General features: G+C 36.7%; 1 protein-coding gene across 12 annotated transcripts in view; it reads left to right on the top strand.

Moving 5' to 3' along the window:
• Window positions 1-4,411: 4,411 nt before the first annotated feature.
• Window positions 4,412-26,129, top strand: part of gogo (thrombospondin-1 like protein golden goal) — a 499,603-nt gene continuing 477,885 nt past the window's right edge. For all 12 annotated transcript variants that reach the window (XM_074124386.1, XM_074124324.1, XM_074124391.1 and 9 more), the window contains exon 1: window positions 4,412-4,592. The gene's annotated coding sequence lies outside the window, so the exon portion shown is untranslated. The remainder of the gene's footprint in view (window positions 4,593-26,129) is intronic.

Below are 26,129 nucleotides of genomic sequence, written 5' to 3'. Positions count from 1 at the left end.
AGTATTAAAAGTCCGCGGCGTGTATACAAACATACCGACGGCAGTGTAAACACAGCCAGCCAGTTGTAGTTGTTGATACATGAAGCCTCTCTATTGCAGCATTATTTGTCCACGCTACATTATTCATGATTATCGTTGGTCGGCTTCATTAGCGCTATTCTCCCTACGCGGTGGCGATTTTTCTAATTGAAAAATTCATGATCCAATCAGCAACTTCACAATAAAATTGCCTGTCACTACTAAACTATTTCTGGATAAAAAAATTGGAAAGATGTTAACTACATACGTTCAGGAACTTCGTATAGATGCGCATTCCTGATGGAACTTAAGCGTAAACAAAAAAAAAAAATGTACATCACATTCAATTCTGGGAAAAACAGGAGACTGGACGATGTAGGACGCTACAAGAAGTCCTTGAATACTGGATGACCAAATTTACGGGAACAGATTCACTAACGAAGTTCTTGGGAGGATTAGTAAAAGTAAAGTAAAGAAAGGTAATCACCTATTTTTTCAGGCGAGGCTTAACGTCCAACTACCAACTAGGTGTCGTGGACGGAGGCGACTAGCAAACATACTTTACTATAAATTTCTTATATTAGCCATTAAAGGCATACTTAGACTGGGGAATACAGCCAAGTACCGCAATACATCTTAGCTTTACGGGTCTAGCCTCTAACCGCTCGGCTACCGTGGCGCCTTCTTGGGAGGATTGAGAGCCGGACACTCAGTGGTAACCTCGGTTATCGGAGTCTAATTCATCTCTTTCCCCCTTCCCCGGTGTTCCATAGATGGCGGCTTCCCTCGTAGCTATAAGAAAAAATTATGTCTTCATTCCATTTAATAGTTTTTCACTTACTGTTACCTGGATATTGTGAAATTAGTAAAAAAAAATAAATGACGAAGAAAAAATAAATGGCTCTTATCATGGCGCGGTATTAGTTATCATAACAGTCCACATGATGTCGCTGAGTGTCTCCAGTAAAAACTCTTTTATTATACTCTTTCATTACTTTTCATTGGTTGTTCTCAGTTTTATTGGTTCATAGATCTTATGGCGGCCATCTTGCTGTTACTAACCAACCAATCAAAGCACTAGCCGCTGATTACGGTCTTCAGCGGGGACTAAAAATATTGCTGCCAATAAAAGAGGAGACTTCAACGCGTAATAGAAAATTTAAAAAAAGGGCCCTTTATGTTCTTTTTAGGGGTGGTAAGAGTCGCACATTTTTTTTGATGGGTTAAACGTGTAGCGCATTCTTATTTGTGACATAACCGCTGGACGATCCGTAGAAATGGTATTTTCGTAATAGATATTTACTTTTTTTTTTCTTTTTTTTAGAGTGGTCTACTATCGGCTTCCGTTACAGTTCACCACTGAAAAGACATTAAACTTTTTTAATTTCTGCAGCTCCGTAATGATGTTAGAGAAGAAATTTGGACCCATAGGACCTAACCTTGATTCCAGGAAAACCTAAAACAATAAAATTAAAAATTCTTCCTGTTTGAAATAATATTGATCCCGAAAATTGGTCCCGATTGGAATATTTCCTCTTTTCTGGTGAGAAAACATTAAAAAAAAAAAATAAAATAAAATAACTTTCTCTTTCTCCTTGTTTAAAAAGAGACCATATTAACTTTTAACCGGAAATACGAGGGGGAAATCGTTTGACCGGAAGTTTGAATACTTTGTATCGATTTTCTTTTTATTTTTGCAAGAATTTTTGTCTATCTGTCTATTCAGTTAAAAATCTTTTCGCTTTGGATTAAAATTCCTTTGTCATAAACATTTATTCGGAGGGGGAGAGGAACGTTAGAGTTGTAGGAAGTCACGCTTCTCTAAAAAAAAAAAAATTTTTTTTTGGCGTTTATTTTTGCTACAATCAGCGCGTTGGAGCTATAAGTAACAGTGATAACAGAACTATTAATTACAGAGTAATACGAATGGAGAAGTACACCCCAGTGGTAATACTCCAAAATATTAGGCTATTAGTCTACTCTCTTCACTTGAGAGCAACTTCACTGGAGATCACGAGGGCACTGTCTCTTAAGACGTCTTGTCCCCGGGTTGTCAGGAAGAGTTCTAGAAGAAATATTTTTGGCTAGAGGATTTTTATGAGATTGCAGGTTGAAGTGGAGTTTTCTGTATCTTGTTTTAGCAACTTGTGGTGACAAAAGGAATGATAAGATCAGTGTGTATAGTCCAGCTTGGAGACATAAAAAGGAGCGTTTACAATAGATCGAAGTATATTTTAGATTGAATCCTTTGGAGATTGGAGCGTTTGGTTGAACCCCACACAGCTCTATTCCATACGCCCAGATGGGTTTTAAAATAGAAGTATAAATCAGTCTTTTGTTGTCCAGAGAGAGTTTTGATCTATCGTCTAAGAGTCTTTTAAGTAGTCGATAGCGTCTGTTCAGTTCTGTTCTTTTAAGTCTAGTGTGGGGATTTCAAAAGAAAATTTAAAGAAAAAAATATAGAAGCGTGTTTTTTAAAACGATTTTCCAGGAAAACTAAAACCAATTTTGATGGAAATTGATTGAAAGGAAGTGCAATGATACCCAGAACAGGGCTACCAATTATTTTTTAATCTAAAAAAAAAAAAAACTCCTAGAATTTCCTTTAAAACGTGGCAAACTAAACTGTATCAGAACAATAAATATTTTCACTGCTAACTAATTTAAATTCAGTCTGTAAATTTCATTGCGGTCAACCAAAGAAATAGTATTTATTTTTAAAAGTAATATAAATTTAAAAAAAAACCTCATGGATAAATTCTCTAGACTGTAAAAAAAAAGAAGTGGTAAACTTTTAACGAATTCCAGTTATCATTTGCATATAAAATAAGTATAAAACACGGGGACCATTAGCAATTAAAACAAATCGTAACTAACTAAATAATTAATTATACCATTTTAAAACCAAGAAAATTAAATTTATTTTATAAATAAAGAGAAAAACATTGTTTAAATGTTTTTTATTAATTTGTTTAAATTATTTGTACATGTGTAAATAAATATTGCTAGACCAGTTGGCTGCACTGGTTTATTTAGCTTCTTTTTTTTTTTTTTTACAGTGTTGCCTTTATTTAGTTTTTTTTTGTCCCACTGTTAAAATTTTTATCGTATTTTTTTTTTTTTGGGTTAATGGTGGGGGTAACTGGTATTTGTTAATTAAATTTTTTTGTTTTGTTTTTAAATCAAATCATAACATATCTAACTGTTATCTGGGTTAGCAGTTCTATTCTATCACTCGCCCAGGGAATTTCCGAAGGTCGACCGTTTTGCTTGTGGCATAAACAATAAAACCAATTCGAACAATGTATTCAACTGTTTCAAAATCCATTTATTCCTACTGTTTAGGGCAACAGACGATCGCTGTGAGCGTGAGGTAGCCTAGGCAGGGATTCAGTACTCATGGTGTCCCAGCGGGATATCTCAGCCTAACCGACCAAACTCCCTTAACACTCGCAAACAAAATACACTTAACCGAGATAATTGATACGTGCAAACTATTTGGTTAGCGGTTAGGATCCCATAGCCGGAAGTAGCACTTTAATGGAGGAAATTCCACACATTTTTAAAGTCTTTTTTAATTCTCTCATGGCTTTCTGTAAACTTAGTATGCTTAGAGCCGCGGTTAGGAATGCCTCTAAAGAGCTACTTCAGTGTAAAGTACGGTCAAAGTAAAGTAAAGCCTATTTTTTCAGGCAGACTTACGTACATCTTAGTTTTGCGGGTCTAGCCTATAACCGCTCGGCTACCGTGGCGACTAGCAAACATACTTTACTGCATAATTTCTCATATTAACCATTAAAGGTATAGACTGGGGAATACAGCCTAGCACCGCAATACATCTTAGCTTTGCGGGTCTCGCCTCTAACTGCTCGGCCATCGTGGCGCCTTTGCTAGTGTACAATTTAACCATGGTTAAATTTAAAGCTTAATTCAGACATTAAAGAAAAATTCTTTCAAGGGTAGTAACTTTTTCTTTTTTTTTTTAATCGATTATTGCTGTTTAGAGGCTCATTCGATTTTCTGTAAAATTTACACATAGATCAGTAACAATTTTCTATGATCGAACAGTTTAGGGTAATAGTTGACATTTGTCTAAATGGTACTGTTTTACAAATAATCTAATAATGAGTAAATATGTTCCAAAAATTAGTTTTTCTTTTTGGTGGAAATGTAGGTTTAAGTGACCAGGGTGAAAGTCACGTCGAGTCTCCACATCAGCGTTTTTTTTTTTCTTGCGTGTTATATCGACAGTAAGTATCGATTATTTAGTCTTTTATTAATAAAACGTAGGGGAAGAGAAATATTTAGTGAACTCTAGGAGGGTGTGGGAAAACACCCCCGAACAGTTGTGTGGGAGGTGGCTCTCCCCTCCGGCGGTGACTCACTGCCGCTAGAGTCTGTTCTCAAGTCAGTATTCGGCCGGACACCCTCGTGTCTTGTTGTGCTCCGCTGGCAGTTTCGTTGTTGAACCCGCGGTCGCGATCTATTACAAACATTCGTAGTTTCTGTTCAATTTCAATTTTTATCTTTTTATTAACAAACTCCAGTAAACATCGTTCATCCAGTTTGACAAGGTCAGTTCAATCTACACTCTATTTTCTATAATTTCAGATTGATACTTAAATTTTTCCTTCTTAGTTTTGAGTAGCGGTAGTTCACAATTTTTTCCCACTCATTTCGCCAGTCAATTAAATATTTCTCAGCAGTTTAATCCACATTATGGAATATTTGATTATTTTTTATACATTTTATTTTATTTTTTGAAAGTTTTTAGTCAACACTGTCAGTGAGGCCAGTGTAAACAGTCATCTCCCCTATCTAGTCAGCAATGCATCGTTCTGTACAGATTATCAGCTGACTATTCGCATGTTTAAAACCTTTTTAATCACTTTAAAATTTCATTCATTTTTATTACAGTGTAAAAACTGTAAATATCTAGTATCTATTTCAGTATTTAATAATATAAGGGTTTATCGTCGTCATAAACTGCACGAAAAAGCGTAACGTTGAAAAACACTCAACTTTGACAATTTTTTTTCTCTTTTTCTATAAAAGATAAAATTCCCAAATTTTCTTTAAAATATAGGGCAAATCCTCCTTTAAAAAAGTTATTTTTTTGCAACAACCCAGATCTAATAGGTTTCGAGAAAAAAGTTGCCGAAAATGAGCAAAAACGGCATTTTCAAAAAATGTTCTTGTTCTTGTCGTTGTTACCTTTGTTTTTGTGAACAACGTAGCGCCTAAACGCGCGAACCGATTTTCATGAATGAGGTGTCATTCAGTTCGGAATTTTATGTAGATGTGCCTTTTGGGGGTTTCAACGCTCTCATCGAATGGGAGAGGAGTTAGCCCCCTTTATGTTAGGCCCCCTCCAAAATTATTATTACTAATAACTCTGTAAATCTTAGTCTGATTTTGATAAAATTTGGAAAGATGAAAGGGTTAGGGCTCCCCTACTTACCATTAAAGCGACGTTCTGCTCTTACACCTATTAAGGGGAAGTTTTGCAAACATTTAAAATAATTACATGGTAGTTTTCCAGTATTGCAAATAAAGTAACTTTATTTTCCTTAATCTTGGAATTCATACAAAACGTTTGTTCGCGTCAATTTTGCTAAAAAAAAGTACACCTAGGTAATAAGAATACTTGGTTTTCCGTGGGATAAGAGGAAGAGGGTTGTAAGATACTGGAGAAGGTAGAGTGACGCCACAGCTTTCTCTGGATCAGAAGGCCACATGGGGACATTTATTCGGCCCCTGTCACACTTCCAAAAGAGGCACCTTTTTCATTGGTGGTCAGCGAGAGGAGCACATCCGCATCCTGTGCTCCTGGTGTTCTGGAGTGCAGTACTACTTCCGGTGACGCGGGACGGACGCGTCACGGCTACGAAAAATAACAGCAGAAGTAGGAAGAAAGGCAAAGCACTATAACTAAACCGGACATTGACCATCTCATTAGCCAAAAGCAGGCCCATAATTCCCACAGAAATACTGGACAGTTTGTTGCTTTAAATTTTCTTGTTCTTTATTTGAAATATTCTATTTGTTCCCGTTTTGTCTCTTTTACTTTAAAATAAGATATGTGCAGTGTACATAGAGATTAGTTCATAGTTTTTTTTTATAGTCCGGCCCTCCAACGGACTGAGGGACAGTGAACTGTGGCCCCCTGTGTAAAAAGTTTGGGGGACCCCTGCTCTAGAACCCCACTGACATCAGAGAGTGTTTTCTCTCTCAATAAGTTTCAAACCAAGTAGAAGCTCCTGATCAAAGTTCAAAAGAAAGTTTGTCCAAGAAAAATTGCTGGGAACTTAAAAAAAAAAACCTTTTCTCTGGGCGGCACTTTTCCGATAGACTTCAGATGGATAATCATGAACAGGTTAGATCCGTAAAGTTTTCTTAAGCCCAACTTAAAGAAGAAAACCAATCTTCATTCCTCCTTCAAAATCCCGCTTAAATGAGAAGGCGAAAGATATAGGTAAAGTTTTCTCTGAAAATTTTAACCAAGTAACGGGATAGACAGCTCTTTCAGGAACTTAACATTGGCACACACTTAAAGAAGTTGGCATCCATGTTATCCTGTTCACTACAACCAAACAAGCGTGGAGGAAGCGTAAAGAAACGAAGCCACTACAATCCAAACTTTCTGGGTAAATGTTTCAGACGAAGTGATAGATCTGACATTTCGTCCAGTAGTTGGTATGCCTGAAAACAAAGCAAAACTATAAATCACTTCCGGTTCACTGATACTTGGAACGTTAGCTAGACATTTTATACTCATAAATATTATAATATGGTGCTAAAACCGGAGACTATACTGAAACGACAGAGGAAAGCTTCACTTCATCCGTAGCTTAAATGAAGTTCCTATGGGAAAAATGTGTCAAAAGTAAGTCCCGAATGTATTCCAGGAAACCACTGGAATCATTGAAAGAAATTGCCCCCCCACAAAAAAAAAACTGGAAAATCTGATGACACATCCGGTCAATGGTTTTCTTCCAACTTGGGAACGGAAATGAGAACGCCGATATTTCACTTTGTCAGAAAGTTAATTCACCCACACTCTCTCAAAACTGCTTTAAATACAGTTCTAGGTAGTTCAAGAGAGGAGGGACTAGCTACTAGTAAGTGGTTAGCGTTACTGGATTCCCTTGCGGAAATACCGGGTTCGAATCCAGAGGTGGCCATTAGATTTTCCATTTATTAGCAGCTTCTTACTAATAGCTGCCTACTACCCAGTGATGGACAGAGTTGCCTCTAACACCAGAACACTGTCCGCAAGACGGCAGTGCACTGAAGAATGCTTCGGGCGCCCATGAACTGAGATATGGAAGCGCCTTAAATTAAAAGAAATAAAGTTTATAGTTGTACACATGACCGTTTCCTAGATAAACCCCCCGCAAAAAACTGAAAAATCAATAGGATGTAAAGTAACCCTTCCGGCTGGATAATATTGCCCAATTTCTATCAGTTTCGATGCTGGGCTGTTAAAGAAAATATCGATTTTGAACTAGCTGCGATTTTTTTTTTTTCTCCAGGGTAAAGAGATTTGTAAGGGTACACTAAAAGAAACCATTCTGTCGCATACTAAACTAGCTAACTTATTTATTATAACTAATCGATAGGACATTGTTCACTTCGATTAAAATCGATAAGAAAAGGTTGATTTAGGAAAGAACAAAAAAACAAAAAAAATTTCTCTTTCTTTATTAAAGTCTTTGTTGCAAATTTGTTTCATTTAAAAGCGACATTGTTTTTCTTTTAATCATTTCGTCACTAATTACTCACCATTGTTTTCTACGTTTTATACACCGTTTTCATTGGTCCAATAATTATTTAGTTTTCCGTTTTATTAAAACCAAATTTTCCAATAACAATCGATGTTCATTATTTTTGTATAACCTACCATGTTGATTTTATAAACAATTCTTGCAACAGGTTATGTTTTGTTTTTAATCCTTCTCTCGCATGAAAAAAAGGAAGGTAATACGAACTCAAGTGTCTACAACATGCAGACGTCATTGCTCAATTCAGATCTTTTTTTATGTTTTGTTTTATTTCATTTTTTTTTTTTTTTACTGCAGAGGTAGGTAGAGGTTATCTTTGTGGAATATCACATTACGTATTGTAATTATTCAGCTTGGTTGGTAAATGTTCGTGAAAACCTTGAACTGTATAAATAAATCAGGGAATACATGCAACGGGTCTAAACGATTCACATGATTTATTTTCTTTGATTTAAATTAAAATGTTTAAAAAGTAAAATACTAAAATTTTATGTGATGTATTGCGGTACTAGGCTATATTCCCAGCCTATAGCTTTAATGGTTAATATGAGAAATGTAAAGTATGTTTTCTAGTCGCCACGATAGCAGAGCGGTTAGAGGCTAGACCCGCAAAGCTAAGATGTATTGCGGTACTAGGCTATATTCCCAGTCTATACCTTTAATGGTTAATATGAGAAAGTTATAGTAAAGTATGTTTGCTAGTCGCTACGATAGCCGAGCGGTTAGAGGCTAGACCCGCAAAGCTAAGATGTATTGCGGTACTAGGCTATATTCCCAGTCTATACCTTTAATGGTTAATATGAGAAAGTTATAGTAAAGTATGTTTGCTAGTCGCTACGATAGCCGAGCGGTTAGAGGCTAGACCCGCAAAGCTAAGATGTATTGCGGTACTAGGCTATATTCCCAGTCTATACCTTTAATGGTTAATATGAGAAAGTTATAGTAAAGTATATTTGCTAGTCGCTACGATAGCAGAGCGGTTAGAGGCTAGACCCACAAAGCTAAGATGTATTGCGGTACTAGGCTATATTCCCAGTCTTTTTTTAAGATTCTAACTCACGAATTTTCTCCCAATTTGGCATGTTTAAGCCATATATAATTCTGACCAACATTATACAGTGTGTGAAATTGTACATTTCACTGAAATGTAACTTTTCAGGACTTTAATGGTTAATTTGAGAAATTTATAGTAAAATATGTTTACTAGTCGCCACGATAGCCGAGCGGTTAGATGCTAAACCCACAATGCTAAGATGTATTGCGGTACTAGGCTATATTCCCAGTCATACCTTTAATGGGTAATATGAGAAAGTTATAGTAAAGTATGTTTGCTAGTCGCCTCCGTCTACGACACCTAATTTGGTAGTTGGATATAAAGCCTGCCTGAAATAATAGGCATTACTTTACTATTTTATTTACTGTTTTTACACGCACAACTTTTTTCCTTTTTTTAAGATTCTAACTCACGAATTTTCTCCCAATTTGGCATGTTTAAGCCATATATAATTCTGACCAACATTATACAGTGTGTGAAATTGTACATTTCACTGAAATGTAACTTTTCAGGATAAGCCTTTTCCTACGCAAAAGAAAATAAATGTATGCATATATTTTCGTAGTTTACTGAAAATACTAAGTCATTTTGGAGAGTATCTCAAGGAGTGAACAAGCCCCTTTGTATTAAGAAAAGTTTTCTTCCACAACTTAAAATGTTGGCAGTACTTTAACACTCCTTAATGATAAACTAGTGATAGGACCTTGGGATGCATCCCATAAATGACCAAAAAATGCCTCTTTATGGAAGTAAGGTACCCACCTCCTCTCTCAGAGGTGACCTTAAGCAAATCTTTCAAATAAATGTTTTAAATTTGTCTGTTTGTAACCACTTGACGATGTTCTTGAGAAAACCCTCAAAATACTGGAAAATGTATTTCGTAAAATGATACTTCAAGCCTGCAGATTTCTTTGAATTTAGAAATTCAGCATCACATTTTAATCTTATTAACATTATATAGATGGCAAGAAAGCACAATAAACAGGCCGGGCACTTTTAAGGGATGGTACGTCGCGAAGGATTATCGGGGAATGCTAAGAGATTAGCCAGTGAGGTTAGGATGATCCTGTAGGTTGATTTGGAAATTTTAGGAACAGGAATGGATCAATTCAGTTGTAGGTGGAGTATTGAGATTGCGACGAAGGGAGTGGTTGGAAATCTTGCAGGATGCATGAACTATTTGGTGCAGGACTTCAGATTGGGAGAATTTTATGGGGCTTATATTGAAGGATTTTGGAGGAGCCACGGTAGCCGAGCGGGTTAAGAGGCGAGATCTGCAAAGCTAATATGCATTGTGGTACTGGGTTCGATTCCCGGTCTTTAGGCCTTGGATTTTATTTAATGGTTAAATGAGAAATAGTAAAGTACGTTTGCTATTCGCCTCCGTCCACGACACCTAGTAAATGGTAGTTGGACGTTAAGCCCCGCCTGAAAAAATAGGCGATTACTTTACTTTTTACTTTACTTTATTGAAGGATTTTGGAAGAGCCCCACAATAAACTAAAAGATATCCTCAAAAAGCGGTCTGACTAAGCTCTAAAGGTGCCCTCAGTAAGTACACGTTCTAAGGTCCCCTGAGTCCGAAAAGTAGGTTTCCCAAAGCGATCTCACTCTCTCCTCAGTATGTATGAATGAAAACAAGGAGGAAAGTCTACCTTTCCGCACTTTGTCTCCAGTCCACTAATGCTGAAGCTCTAACTTTACTCACCTTGTTAAACCACACTCCTAACTATTACTTATCAACAACGGCCCTTTAATGAACTTGGTCGTAAATTCTCGAATTCCCACCCGTCATCAATCAGGGAATCTAGAACAATAATTACTTTTAACAGTATATAATATAATAAGAAATAAGTTTTATAAATTCAAACAATTTTAAATTTAAATTATTATTCTATTTTAATGTTGTAATTTGTCCACAAGATAATTAATTCCCAGAACATCAAATAAATATTCTATTATATATATATATATGTCAGCGGGTAGGTTGTAATTTTTATCTGGGGTTATCTGATGAGACCTGGTTACTATTGTACATCAAATGAATTACTACATCAAAATATTCTAAAACACAATAATGCAGTAACAAATTGTAATTAAGATTAACCACTAAATTAGAACGCTGACGTGAACATTCATACGCCATTCTCTTACCGGAACTTAAGTAAATAACTTTTTAATTAAATTTAGAATTTATACTATTGTACTAAAAATATAGTTTGAATATTATGCATCAAACGAATACCAGAGTTTCAGTTTCTGTCCAAAGCTGAGCGGTTAGAGGCTAGACCCGCAAAGCTAAGATGTATTGCGGTACTAGGCTATACTCCCAGTCTATACCTTTAATGGTTAATATGAGAAATTTATAGTAAAGTATGTTTGCTAGTCGCTACGGTAGTCGAGCGGTTAGAGACTAGACCCGCAAAGCCGAGATGTATTGCGGTACTAGGCTATATTCCCAGTCTACATTTTTAATGGTTAATATGAGAAATTTTACAGTAAAGTATGTTTGCTAGTCACCTCCGTCCACGACACCTAATTTGGTAGTTGGAAGTAAAGCTGGCCTGAAAAAAAAGAAAAAAATATTATGCATATTCATTTTATTGGAACAATTTTAGTAAAAATATAAAAAAAAATTGCTGGTAATTAAAAATAGATTTTGATTACTTAGTTAATTCCTGTTAATATGCTACAGCTCAATAAGACAGTATAGTGCCCGGAAATAGCACTTTTTAGAAAGAAGTCTTTAACCATCTGTTCTCTCCTAAAACGACTCTTAATCGTATATTTCTGAAAAACTATTGCAGATAAAAGTTTTAGATTACAATGTAAGAAACGGGGTTTGAAGGATTCAGTAAGTTTATGATAATACCTTGAAGTCTAAGCGCCCACTCTGGTGGCGAGCGAAATATTAAGTTTTGTACTCTATTTCCGGCTCAGCGTAGTTAAAATGGCGTATTTCCGGTGATAATCTAGAATCCAAGGTCGCGATAGAGTAAGAGAAAAAGCTTAATCAAAAAGCTGCATTTATTTTCAAATTAAAATGAGATTATAAAAGATGAACTTCGGCGCTGGCGTCAATAGAAGCTTGAAAACTACAGTGTGGCTTTTGAAAGCTGCTTTGCGAATCCCTCCGGGAAATTCAAAAAGAACTTGATACGGTCAAGAGAAGAGAGAGAGAATTTGATATCAAACTGGTTTTTTAGAATTTTTCCGCTAGCGTGCTTTATTTCATGTGTAAGCGTATATTGGGGCTTTTCACCGATTTTTCCAGGTATTTTCCTCTCTGTTAATACTTCTTTTAATACTGTTATTTATTTAGAAAAAGTCTAAAATTGATTAATGATTAATCAAAATATGTGAGTGTTAATATTTTACATCACTTTTTTTATTGTACCAAAAAGTTAGCTTAACCCATTGTCTAACGCAGGGGTCGCCAAACTTTTTTGATCCCACCCATACATTGATGGACCCCACCCTATATAATTTTTCGAAATCTCCATCGACCCCCCCATTAAAAAGTAATTTTCAGTTAATTAAAATAAAACTATCTGTTAGGCACTGTGTTTTGTACAATTTATTTTATGATTTTTAAACATTTTATTAAAGTAATTTTACATTGTGTAACAAATAGTTTCATGAAAAATATCTTAATGTTGAAATTGAAATACCTTAATACTCGTATATATTAAATAAATTCATGAAAATCGATTTACGCGTTTAGGCGCTACGTTGTTTACAAAAAAGGTAACAACAAGAAGAAGAACAAGAACATTTTTTGAAAAAGCCGTTTTTGCTCATTTTCGGCAACTTTTTTCTCGAAATCTATCTGGGTTGTTGCAAAGAAATTACAGCCATAAAAGAGGGTTTGCCCTATAATTTAAAGAAAATTTGGGAATTTTATCTTAGATAGAAAAAGAGAAAAAAATTGTCAAAGTTGGGTGTTTTTCAACGTTACGCTTTTTCGTGCAGTTTTTGACGATCAACCCTTATACAATTGTCCTACCGGACAGTTTTAATTAGTAATTATAAATAAGTATGAGATAGGTGTGCCTAGTTTCTCTTTGCAAGGTTCCGCTATATTGGGTTCGAAATTGTTTTTCCTTCGACCCAACTAATTTTCACAATCCTAACACAATATATCGTAATACAATTTTTCTTTGAATGGTTATGAGCGTGGCTTTGTAAGTGCCACATCCTCAGTTCGAATCCTGCGTATAGCTAATTTTTATTTGTTACAAAAAAAAAAAATGTTTATAGTATAGTAAAGTATGTGCTTCCGCTTCAGACCCACGATACCTCATTTGGACGTTAAGCCCCGCCTGAAAAAAAATGGGCGATTACTCTACATCCCCTTACAGAATTTTACTTCAATAAATTTAGGAAAAAATGTTGTATTTTATTTTTAATTCGGTGTTGATTGAATTTAGAATTCTATTTGTAACAACATTTACTGGAAACCATCTACTCCATTCATTAATTTTGAAAACGTTCGGTGACAAAAGACTACAAAATAAGTTAATTATTTTATTGTGCACAAAGGTGAATAACAGCTGATAAATGGCTACAATGAAATTGTCAATATTTAATCTGGATAACGAGCTCTGCACACACACACACACACACACACACAAACAGGAGGAAAATTATCTGAGTTTCCCTTGTTTATTAGGAGCTCATTTGGGTTCACAAACGATCTATTGTAACCTTTGATAAAAGTTTACTAAAGCGAGTAAATTTTCACCAAGTTAAAATAACAAAAGCATTAACCTAGAAAATCTAATTAAAAAGGTTATAACACTGTTTTATAACCTTTTGTATAGCGTCCATTGAGGGCTAGATTAATAAATGAAAAAAAAAAAAAAAAATTTGGTACCAGGATTAAATTAAAAATAAAATTAAATCTGTGAATCGATTAATCCTTGTTCGATTATATAATTTGGCAAATCGATTATTGGATTGTCCACCACATACAGTATTCCCAAATTAAATTTTAGGTTAGTTTTTTCGATGAATCAACTACCAACAGTCGTTAGCGATATCATTGCACTTAAGTGATTACCATTCATGTTAGTCCCTCACTAAGAAAGTCCGTAATCACTTCCAATAAATATACGATCATGAAGCTCCTAATTAGTACATTCTCCTAATAAATACATTCAACACAAAAGCTCCTTTTTTTTATTTATTTTCATGAATAAATGTAATACAAAAGCAATCCCAGTACTAGGTTACTACCAACTGGTAATGAACTCCTGATAAGCACACTTTTTTCTTCCCCTAATAAATACACTCATAGATACAGCAGAAGGAAGTAAAACAGAATAGAGAAACTGACCCAACAGTTTTTCCACAAATATATTGTAGTAGTTGGTGAAAAATGCAAAAGAAAAAAGCAACAGTTGGTTAGCTTATCTGCGGGTTTGTGGTTTGTTGGATAAATGGATGCTCCCCTTTGTGTCGATATTATTTTCTTTATGTTCATGATTTCTTTTATGCAGATTTTATGCATTCTAATTTGAAATATTAAAAGTTCATTTAACGTTTGAATTACTTGAGGTTTTTTTTTTTTTTATTGGAGGAGCTCAATTTATTGAGCTTAATGACACCAAGAGCTATTTCAATTGCACTGCGGAACAACACTTTCCATCACCGGACAGTGAGCTGTAAGAAGTTCCTACAAAGAGAGCTGCATTCGCGTCCGGGATCTTCGCGTGGAGTTCGCTAACTACTACACTAGTCCAATGCCCTCATTGGTATGTACCAATAATTTTATCTCCAGAAGTCAGCCGCAACTACTCATCTTTAAATTGATTATCTAATCAAAATCGATTCACTTTGTACTGACATTTCCGTTCAGTTGATCTTGTCAAGAGACTGATTTTCGGGGGGTCGCATGAAATTTGAACTTCCGGATGCACACACACACACTCACATTGCACCGAACTTAGTGTTAAAGATGACATTTACATTCAATCAGATTAAAAAGTACCTAGTTAAATAAATAAATATTTTTGATAATACATTTTAGTTTCTCCACTTTAACCTTTATATTATTTTACCGTTCGTGTATTTTTTTTTTATTTACAAATTCTCTTTTATTCGTTATTCGTTTAAGGAATGATAGGACATAAATTATTTCCATTTAGAGCGAGTTGATGAAAAACCCATTCTGGTTTGAATGTGTCTGCGTAAGCTCCTGTCTGTATCATTCAGTTTATTGTCCCATCCTGTTCATGCAATTTCTTTCTTGCGAAAATAATACAATAGAAATGAGAGAGAAGGTGGAGAGAGGGAGAGAGAGAGAGGTTGCGCGAAGGGGTGGTGAGAGGGAGAGAAAAACAAAATTATTATAATAAAAAAAAAATGGTTGGCTGGGAGGACAGAAGTTTAGGAGTTCACTTCAGCGGTCTGTAGAAGTGCGTGGATTCCCTTATTGTCTGTTTCATACATTAAACATGAATGAGCAGGCCCGCTCCCCTCGAATGAGCTGATATCTCCTCTAACCAAAAACAAAACATCTCCTCAAAGTGATCTTCTCCTTGCTAGCAGTTCCTCTGTCATTTGTTTGACACTGTTACTTCCCTTTCCGGGCCCTCCTTCGCCCCCGCTCAGATAAACAAACATAAAAACAAAAATCTGCCATAACAATACAATTTTTTTTTTTTTGCTACACATTATGATTACAGTGTTGCCATTTTTTTTTGTATCCCCTTTTTGTGTTTATACTTTCACTCAGTGCCAGCTTGATAGTTGTCACGGCCTCCTTCTGTAATTCCCCATAGATTTTTTTTTTCTTTAACATTCTCTCCAATTCTGCTCTTAGAAAGAAGATTTTCTACAAAAATCTAGATTTTGATATCCGGAAAAACAATATAGTTTTTCGTGAAACTGGTGCATATTTTGGGGCTCCCATGTAATTGCGAATAAAATTTTTTTCAACCACCAGCCGTATTCTCTGAGATAGCTGATTTCCTTTTCTGCGAGAACAGTATGATTAAACGTGGTACCTCCAAGAGGATGCTGTGAATATATTTGGGTAGTTTTTGGGAGATGGGTGGCCAAGACTGCGGTTCGAGGTTATACAAAGTTTGGACGCTACCGGAGCTCTGCGGTATCATTTTCAACGTCTGTCATAGAAGCCGACCACATTATGTCAAACATTGAATTCCCTAGACTACTTATAACCCGTTCTCTAGCCATATTTAATAAGTTAGAGAAGCAAGGCCATCGTACTGTTTTCAGTCCAGTTCTGGACTAGGATTTTGTGCGAGACTTTTGACTTGACCACAGAAACGAATTAATTAACTAGGTCGCTAATTTGTTGAAGCTCTTCACAAAGTCAGTTTATGATATTAACCCAAAATCAGATTTACTGGTTAATCTACCAACACTCTGAATATGGATGAAGGTTACTGCTCCTTCTTAAAGAAACTGGTTCGCTATAATGGACCATTCTGTACGTACCATTATTATTTAAACAGGAAGTTATCATAGCCCAACCTATGGCCAGCATGTCCATTAAATAATTGTAATAAATGATTGGCAATGTAAAAGAGAATATAAAACATTTAATTTTTACAAACAGGAAGTAAAGGACATACAAACAAACTTAAGGGTGGGGAGGAAAACGGAACTTGTTACTTACATTAATGATGGATTGTTCTGGGAGTGCTAGTGAATATTATTTTACATTGCACTATTCTACCCCAGCAGATCGACAGATCGATACTCTTTCGATAATTAACTTTAGCGTTACGTGTGTGTGTGTGTTTGTGGGCCGGAAGTAGTTACTTTCTCTAGGCTCAAGTTCCTCTATTTATTTTCCATGACCTTGATGGTGTCAGGAAGAGGTCAAAAATGAGTATTTAGAAAAGATAGATTTTCTCGCTACTCCTTGGATTGTTCCCGGTTTATTTTCCCGAACCATTCCTTACAATAACAAGGACAGTTAAAATTGGTTTTTTGAAGACCAATTATTTATTTAGAATGAACAAACAATGAACGTTGTTTATTACATCAAAAAAGTTAATAAACAGAAGTGAATAAAATTAAAGTAATGCTGCAGAATATTGTTTATTGTTATTGGTGACTGAATTATTGATCCACAAGAAAATAATGGCGTCAAGGATTTCCAATAAACTTCGAATCTAGATTACATTCTTGCAGATTTCTTTTTATTGCTATTACTTTCATTATGTTTCTATGAAAATTCATTTTAAGGCCAGTTTCACATACTCGACTGGAACGACAAGACGTGAACTACAAGCTACCAAGTAGACTACTTGACCGCAGATCCAAACTCGACTTGAATCACAAACTGACAATTTAAGACACTGTTAAGACCGATATGGACATACGGAGCAGAAGTGTGGGGCTCAACCGTTTGGTTTCTTCTAACTCCAAACGCCTGCAGACACTGCAGTCTAAAATCTTAAGATAAATCCTGAATGCTCCATACTACATTTCTAACCTTAACATACACCCAGACCTTTTGTCACCGATCTAATGAAGTCTCGCTACCGCAGACTTTCACAGCCTCCTAGCTCTCCATCCTAATCCTCTTGTACAACAACTCTCCTCTCCTCACCTTCTAGACAATCCTGCTCGTCGCTTGAAGTGGCCTAGGGACCTACTGATGTGAGTGTAATATCCACTGAGAAAGAGTTCCATCAATGGGTGGTTGCTCTTACATGACGTTCATGTGAACTTAACCAGTTTCATCAAATTTACTTGATGCAACTTTTGTTGTAGTTGTAAATGTACTAATAAAGTGAAAGGGCCAGTTCCTGGGGTTAAAATGGGATAATACTTCCCTTCGAGGTAACATTTTAGGGACAACAAAGGGGTTTGGCTCGATAGTCTGCTATATACCCTGTGCCATGCCTGCAGTAGCAGAGGATCCCAAACTGGTGAACAAGAAGTAACGTAAAGTCAGAGATCATTTTCTAAAAAATCGCTTTATTCGACTTCAAAATTGTTATTATTGCTGGAAATTTGATGTCGAAAATTTGACAATTGCAATACTTCCCTTTTTCTTGCAGCACCTGCTTGCTGGTCGTCACACCACCTGTAGGCAAGGTGAAGGTGAGGCAGTTTTACACTTAGTAAGTAAAGTAATCGCCTATTTTTTCAGGCGGGGCTTAACGTCCAACTACCATTTACTAGGTGTCGTGGACGGAGGCGAATAGCAAACGTAGTTTACTATTTCTTATTTAACCATTAAATAAAATCCAAGGCCAAGACCGGGAATCGAACCCAGTACCACATTTCATATTAGCTTTGCAGGTCTCGCCTCTTAACCCGCTCGACTACCGTGCTTGCTGGTCGCCACACCACCTGTAGGCAAGGTGAAGGTGAGGCAGTTTTACGCTTAGTTTTTTCTTTTAAAGAAAATCTGCAGAGATTGAAGTGTATTACTAAATTGATGAGACTGGTTCCGTGGACGAACTAGTCGGCAGGATTGTCTGTCAGTCGATCACTAAAGTTCGGCCTTTCGTGTTCAACTTTGACATTGAGCTAACTATGTAGCCGTCTTTTACTGTTTGTCACACAATAATCCAAAGGATTGTATTCTGCAAACTCAGTGCTAAACTATTTGGCAAGTTGGTATTGTGTACACAATCAGCCAAACTCTCGCTAAGTATGTCTGTCTCCTCTGTACACAGTTGCACTAATGAACTCTAACCTCTGTCTGTAGGTATGTTTGTTTGGTATCACTCTTCACCACAAACAACTTCCTGTCTTCCTTACCTCTCTGATCGTAGATATTTACTCTAGTCAATATACATACGACAGTGGAAGATTTTGTAATATTGTTTTTTTTTAAACTGACTTCCATTACTTCTACATTCTGGTTTGTTACTTTTCTCGTTGGATGAATCTGAAAAAAATGGTTGTTGGTAGGTTCAATCACTTATAAATATGTTTGTGACCGAAAATCCCATGAAGTCTGAATTTGAAATTTTATTTAGGAAAAAGCATGAAAACTGTCGGAAAATTGAGTAACTGGAATTTCCATTTCATGGATTTATTTCATTGTATTGAGATTTCCTAGAAAACGTTTTTTATAACAAATTCGTCATACATGTCTAAGTCAACCTCTTTTTCCAGGGAAAATCCTTGTATCTCTCTAAAGTGCCAGTTCAATTCAATTTACGGTCTTATCACTTTTCTACAATAAGAAAGTATTGTCCTTTTAGGCGCCACGATAGCCGGAGCGGTTAGAGGCTAGACCCGCAAAGCTGATATGTATTGTGGTACTAGGCTATATTCCCAGTCTATACCTTTAATGGTTAATATGAGAAATTTATAGTAAAGTATGTTTGCTAGTCGGCTCCGTCCACGACACCTAATTTGGTAGTTGGAAGTAAAGTTAGCCTGAAAAAATAGGCAATTACTTTACTTTATTGTCCTTTACATCATTTTTTTCTCGGGAAATCCGTTTTAAGGTACTTTTGGGGGGTAGGTAACGTGGGGGTTGACTTTTCTCTAAAGGGTCCAAACTATATTCTTAATATTAATAACATTTTTCGTCCCCTTGATAGTCTAAGAGACCTATACTCAGAGGTGTCTATTATAGGAGGTGGTCTTATGATTGGTCAAAGCAGCCTCACCCAAGGCTATCTAATGTGCCGTCAACAGCCGCCTCTCTGTGATCACCTAGAGGTGGTCGAGGCTCGTCTTAGGATTGGCTATAGCCACCTCATCCTTGGCTATCTGTGAAACAAGCTAACGGGTAGAACATATCCTGGTCTCGTGATCAAGATATAAGCGCCACAGAAAACTTCATAGAATACCACCAATGAGGTCAAAGAGGTACTAAGCGACGGCCACTCAATTGTGAGCAATGATCCTGACCTATCTAAAAGCCCCGCCTCTTTATACAACCTCATCTAGTGCAACCCTATATAGAAAGACCTCACTTAGAAATTTCATTTTGTTATCTGTTTTGTTTTATATACCCGCATTTATAGCATTAATTCGTAGAGATTATTTATTACATATTTCATATTTAATATTTATTTTATAGTACGAGTATTTATTTACTGTATTAAATAGTATTTATTTGTTTTGTGTTATAGTATTTATAACATTATTTTGTAGAGTTTGTTTTATATTGAGTATTTTATTGTATTTATTTGTTTTGTTTTATAGTATTTATTTACTTTATGTATTCATAGTATAAAATGCCCACCATTAGTAGAAGTAGTGTTATTGGTGTAACATTTAATTACTATAAATAGGGGATATTCTGATGGCATAATGACCATACCAGTTAAGTGCCTTAATAATAATAATAATAATAAATACTTTCCAACGCGGAGAACGTAGGTTCGAATCCAGCTACTTACCCTTAGATTTTCTCTTCCTAGGAGCTTCTTACAGCTTACTGTCCGGTGATAGACAGTGTTGTCAGTAACGAGAGAACACTGTCCGGAGGCCGGCAGTGCACTGAAAAAAGCTCCGGGCGCCAATAATCTCAGATGTTGACTCGCCTTAAATCATTAAAAAAAATATACTTATATAAAAACAAATAATAAATACATTTTTCACAATTTGGTATTTTGATACATATTTAAAGAGTTTTAAACCAATAGAATTTAGTGTAAAGCTAGTCATGTGATCGCCCACAACAGAGATATTGTCCGAGGAAGACAACAAATCTTCTCAATGTGCAAGAGTTAATATGATAACCTCCAGTAATCGATACAATTGATTACTTTCCCAAAATGGATGTACTCCCAGCTTGTTAACATGCTGAATATGGAAACGGGCATAAATCTCATTGTGCATGTTCTCGCTTGCAAGATATATACCACTTATACATATGATGTCATTATCTGTTTGAAGAACGGGGCCGGGGGGGCAATGATGACGCTATTATTACTGCCATAGGTTATAAATTCTAATCTGTATGTTTCATTTGTAGTTATGAACGTCGACAGTGATTATGATGTGTAAAGGTCATGTGTGAAAGGGATGGACTAAGTTAGGGGGGGTGGACAGATCTATGTACCTATTACACAAATCTCTGACTATTCGCGTGAGGAAGTATTGTGATCGAGTCAGCATTTTTAAAATTGACTTTAAAACGATAATCCCAGGTGCAAAAGCCCGTGAAGACTGGAAAAAAAATGGTGAAAGATAGTTCTGATAAGTCTTAGGTTCATTTGTAGTGGAAGGTCTAAAGGAGGGTGATAGACCATAATAGGGGATATTACAGTAAAGTAAAGTAATGCCTATTTTTTCAGGAGAGCTTTCCGTCCATCTACCAATTAGGTGTCGTGGACGGAGGCGACTAGCAAACATACTTTACTATAAATTTCTCATATTAACCATTAAAGGTATAGTCTGGGAATATAGTCTAGTACCGCAATACATCTTAGCTTTGCGGGTCTAACCTCTAACCGCTCGGCTATCGTGGCGCCTTATAGCAAACATACTTTACTATAAATTTCTCATATTAACCATTAAAGGTATAGACTGGGAATATAGCCTAGTACCGCAATACATCTTAGCTTTGCGGGTTTAGCCTCTAACCACTCGGCTACCGTGGCGACTAGCAAACATACTTTACTGTAAATTTCTCATATTAACTAAAGGTATAGACTGGGAATATAGCCTAGAACCGCAATACATCTTAGCTTTTGCGGGTTTAGTCTCTAACCGCTCTGCTATCGTGGCGCCTAGATAGGGGATATTATTTGACAACGTTGACCCAATCATGAATTTTATACTATTGTACATGGCGGCAAACTTGTTTCGCCTAAAGAAAGTGGTTCTAAAATTTTTGTAACCCTGTGAGCGATATTCGTGCGACATGTACCAGGAGTTACTGAGGCGTTAGCTTAGATTCCAAAGAGGAAAGGGTTACCTGTTGAATCTGTTCCATCATGGAGTAAAGATTTGCTTCTTTACTCAGCGCCATCCTAAAAAGGAATTGGATGCAGCTTGGCGAGGGCACCCTAATCAGCCCTTCAACTGTACTCCCTTACACAGGCACTTTTCTGAATATAACTGTCTCAGATTTGCTAATTTTCTAGAACACCGCTGAAGGTGAAACGCTTCAGACAATAGGTTCGCTACTTATTATCCAAGCAGGAGCGAACAGAACATTCGCTTTGGAGTCGCGATTGTTGAAATAATCTAGAAATACCTCTACCAAAGTCCAATAAGGAGAATCTTGATTTCCCTTATTGGTCTTTGGGATGTGGGGAGTAAAGTTATGATTAATTAGCCCAGACAGTGTCTACGGGTAAGAGTCGACAGTAAGGGATAAACCCTTCCAGGTTCCACTCTTGTCTTCACTCTTCTTTCTAAGAGGTTCTGACAATAGTTCCTCATTAAATCAAGAGAACTAAGCTAAGGTAGGTCTAGAAAGATCTGATAAAGGAGGATAACCTGTACCCTGGTTACCAATCTGCCACACCCCACATCGGCCATTTCTGATTATCCAAAGATGGCACCTTAAATTCAGAAGGTAAGGTAGCCGAGCGGGTTAAGAGGCGAGACCTGCAAAGCTAATATGCATTGTGGTACTGGGTTCGATTTCTCAAGATTCCCGGTCTTGGCCTTGGCTTTTATTTAATGGTTAAATGAGAAATAGTAAAGTACGTTTGCTAGTCACCTCCGTCCACGACAGCTAGTAAATGGTTGAGGGACGTTAAGCCCCGCCTGAAATTAAGAAGCTAAAAGGGTTCTAAAACCTTGGATAACTATCCAGTCTCTCTTTAGGAATAAGGAATAGAAGTTAAGTAATCTATTTTGGTGGTAATCTTGAGCAAACACGTCTAGACATGAAGCAAAACTGTTCATCCTTAATGATACTGTTTAGTGGATTGTATTACAGGGAATTTAGGGAAAGTCAGTGTACTACTGAAATTTCTCCAGAAATTTCTATTCAATCATCAAGTGAAATTAAAAATTCTCATATTTATGTTTGTAGCATAAAAAGCAGCATATGATGGGCTTATAATTTCTGGACAGGTTCCCTGACAACTCGGACTCATATCCCAGGACGTGTAAATCACGCGTAAAGCTTTATAAAATCAGCAGCACTTTCTGCACTAGTACATGGTTCTTCTATTACCAGCACGGGCGCACCATCTCACGGCCGTCTGGAGCACTATCTATCATTCTAACATCTACCTCCTACCACTAACAAGCACGCAGCCAAACAGTGGCTCACTCCGGTGTATTGCTGCACTACTCTACTGTTTTATATCACATCTACCTACACCACATATTTCCACCAATCACAATCATTCTTCATCTTTTTTTTGGTCTCTCCCTCCTGCCGCGAACTCTCTGCCCTAGAACCGCCACTACGTGTGTACTCATACTCTTCCCTATTTCTCTTCTTACTGCATTACTGATTTATAGCCCTTTTTATTTATATATTGTTTTATGACGTTATCTAAATTGAAGTTATTTAATTATTAGGTTTTCTTCTACAAGCTGATTTATATTTACTCTACTTTTTTCAAGAAAAAACATGTTTTGTGAAAAAAATTGCCAAATCATCAAAATGTCGGCTTCAATTCTTACTGTTTTCGGCCTCTCAAATCTGATTGGATATCTATTCCAGGGGCTGAAGATGAAGGTGTTCTGGGTGATAATGAAGCATACAGTAATTTATGGGATAAATTGTAGCTATTCAGGCGCCATGAATAGCCGAGCGGTTATAGGCTAGACCCGCAATGCTAAGATGTATTGCGGTGCTAGGCTATATTCCCAGTCTATACCTTTAATGGTTAATATGAGAAATTTTGCAGTAAAGTATGTTTGCTAGTCGCCACGATAGCCGAGCGGTTAGAGGCTAGACCCGCAAAGCTAAGATGTATTGCGGTACTAGCCTAGGCTTTGGATTTTATTTAATGTTTAATATGAGAAATTTATAGTAAAGCATGTTTGCTAGTCGCCTCCGTCCACTTTCACCTAATTGGTAATTGGACGTAAAGTCTGCCTGAAAAAATAGGCAATTACTTTACTTTTTTTTTGTAGCTAATTTTCAAATATCCTTTGAGGTAATTAGATCCGGCTGAAAACCCACATGAAGCATTTTCCACCATTTTGTTTTATATTCTGTGTGTGTGTGTGTGTGAATATTATTTTGGCTTTTGAGCCAATAAAATAGCGGTAAGAGAAAGTACAGTGTTAGCAGGCAGTTTGATGGTAAAACCTCGAAATAATTTCACTTCCTTTAAGTAAATCTGACGTTTTAAAAAAATGAATAATCCAATTTGGGAGTCAAAACAATGAACGTTGTTTACGTCGTGGGTTGACTTGGTGAGGATAGACTTTAAAATAATCAGCTATGGAATTGTTGCAGTTTAGCGTAACATTACCGATGTTATAGAAATCATTTAATGCCCTAGAAAGATGGATTTCTGAAGCGGAAGTGCTTGCGGATAAAGTAAGGAATGAGAAGCCCGAAGAAGAATAGCTTGACGTACCGGATCTCTGCGTGTATAAGAGTATTGATGTCACCAGATGACCTTGAAGAGTAAGGGCGTGTACATTAGGGGAAGAATAAAACGTAGTAAACGTTGTACGCAGTGGTGGAAGGTTCCAACAGTGGCTTAACGGAAGTGCAATGAAGTATCCGGAATGATTGGTGATCCCAGCTCAGAAGCTAGATGGAGCCGACGCTTGGGTAAAGGCAAGCGCCTTAAAACTGACACATGAGGTAAGTTTGAACTTAAGGCTTAATCTAGCTGGTAATTTCTAAGTGTTCATTCCCACGACGCAGGTCTCTTGATGATCAATTTCTAAGCTAGATTTAAGAGCGCCAACTTTTTGGATTGCTTTGATTCAGCTATCAGACTCCTAGAAACCCATGGCCTCTCTCCAGCGGAATAGTCGTCCAAAGAAAGGAAATCAACATAATCACGCCTTTCGTCTTGTATCATTCTTTGTCTCAAAATGGTGCCAAGTTTATCGGACGTACAAAAACAAGAAAAGTTTTAACTTGATATACTTACAATTTAATTATTAATAGATTAAGTAAAATAAAGGTTCAAAACCATTTTGAAATTAATTGTTATGGAAATTGGAATGTCCATTGTTGTTAGTAAAAGTGAAGCAGACCGGATATCTGTGTGAAGCGATGAGGAAGTCGAAAGAGAGCGTGATGTTTGCCTAATGGTGAAGCCGTGTCCCTAAGCCCTCCGACCGGAAACTGGCGGCTGTTCCAGGCCAGGGTTACAGATATTATTTAATCCAGTCCCTACACCACTAACCACCCGAACGGCTTCCCTGTCTAAATCCTCTTTCTCTAGTCTCTCTAATCCCGCTTCTCCAGCCACTCTTTCACCACTTTATTACATTTCACTGGGTTTCAACACCTTCCATTATACTTGGAGTTCATAATTTCATACTAAATCAAATACAATTTATTATCCAAGTTCCACTCAGAGGTTATTGTTTTGTGTCGAATAATGGAATTATCAACTTAATCACCGTTTTAAAATATATATTTTTGAGAAGAATAATGTTGGCCATACAAAATAATTACTTATTCTTGATTCAAAATTTTTGGGTAACAAGGTTGGCATCGATGAGTAAATTTAAAGGAAGAGATTAGGGCTAAGGTCATCGTTTTGAATTTGCTCGCAGGGTTTAATCAACTACCTCAACCCTAAAAAAAAGAAGCTGACTGTAGAGGAAGTAGAGCGCACTACCAGCGCCCAGGCAATAGCGAACTTGCGACCGGAAGTAGCATGTATTAGGGTAAGAGGAAGTACTAGCCGAACAAACCTTTTACTAATTTCTAAACTCAATGAGTGTCCCCCTTGTCCCAATTTAGGGTAGTCCCCCCTCGGCACAGCATCCATCCTCTACCCCTGGGTTCTCCCACTATCCAGGGTGCAGAACTTGGCGCTAATCTCAACTTTCCCTCTTCCGCAACTATCTGCGGGTCTCCTGATTACTCTATTAACGCACTACGCAATACGTTTAATAACTTCCAAATTGATCAACCCATCAACTTATGCGCTTGGCAGTACGTAGTTGTCGAAAGCAATTCCAGTCAAGTATTCCCTGGAATGTGCATTAAAATAAATTTTTGATGAACAGTTTTTTTTTCAAGTGAGCCACAGGAAGAGGCTTCAAGGAAGAGAGAGAGAGAGAGAGAGTGAGAGAGAGTCTATTATTTTGTATTAAACTTCCGGTTTATTTGTTGGTGGGTTTGTCAGGGTGCGGCCATTGTTATAACCCTGAGATTGCGTCATATTTTTGCGACAATAAAACTGCGATTGCCTTTTTTTTTC

The sequence above is a fragment of the Rhodnius prolixus genome, unplaced genomic scaffold (genome assembly GCF_049639745.1).
Source record: "Rhodnius prolixus isolate KJV_2025 unplaced genomic scaffold, Rpr scaffold_1, whole genome shotgun sequence".
Lineage (NCBI taxonomy): Eukaryota > Metazoa > Arthropoda > Insecta > Hemiptera > Reduviidae > Rhodnius > Rhodnius prolixus.
Note: the sequence above shows the minus strand (reverse complement) of the source record. Positions and strands in the feature narration are given on the sequence as shown.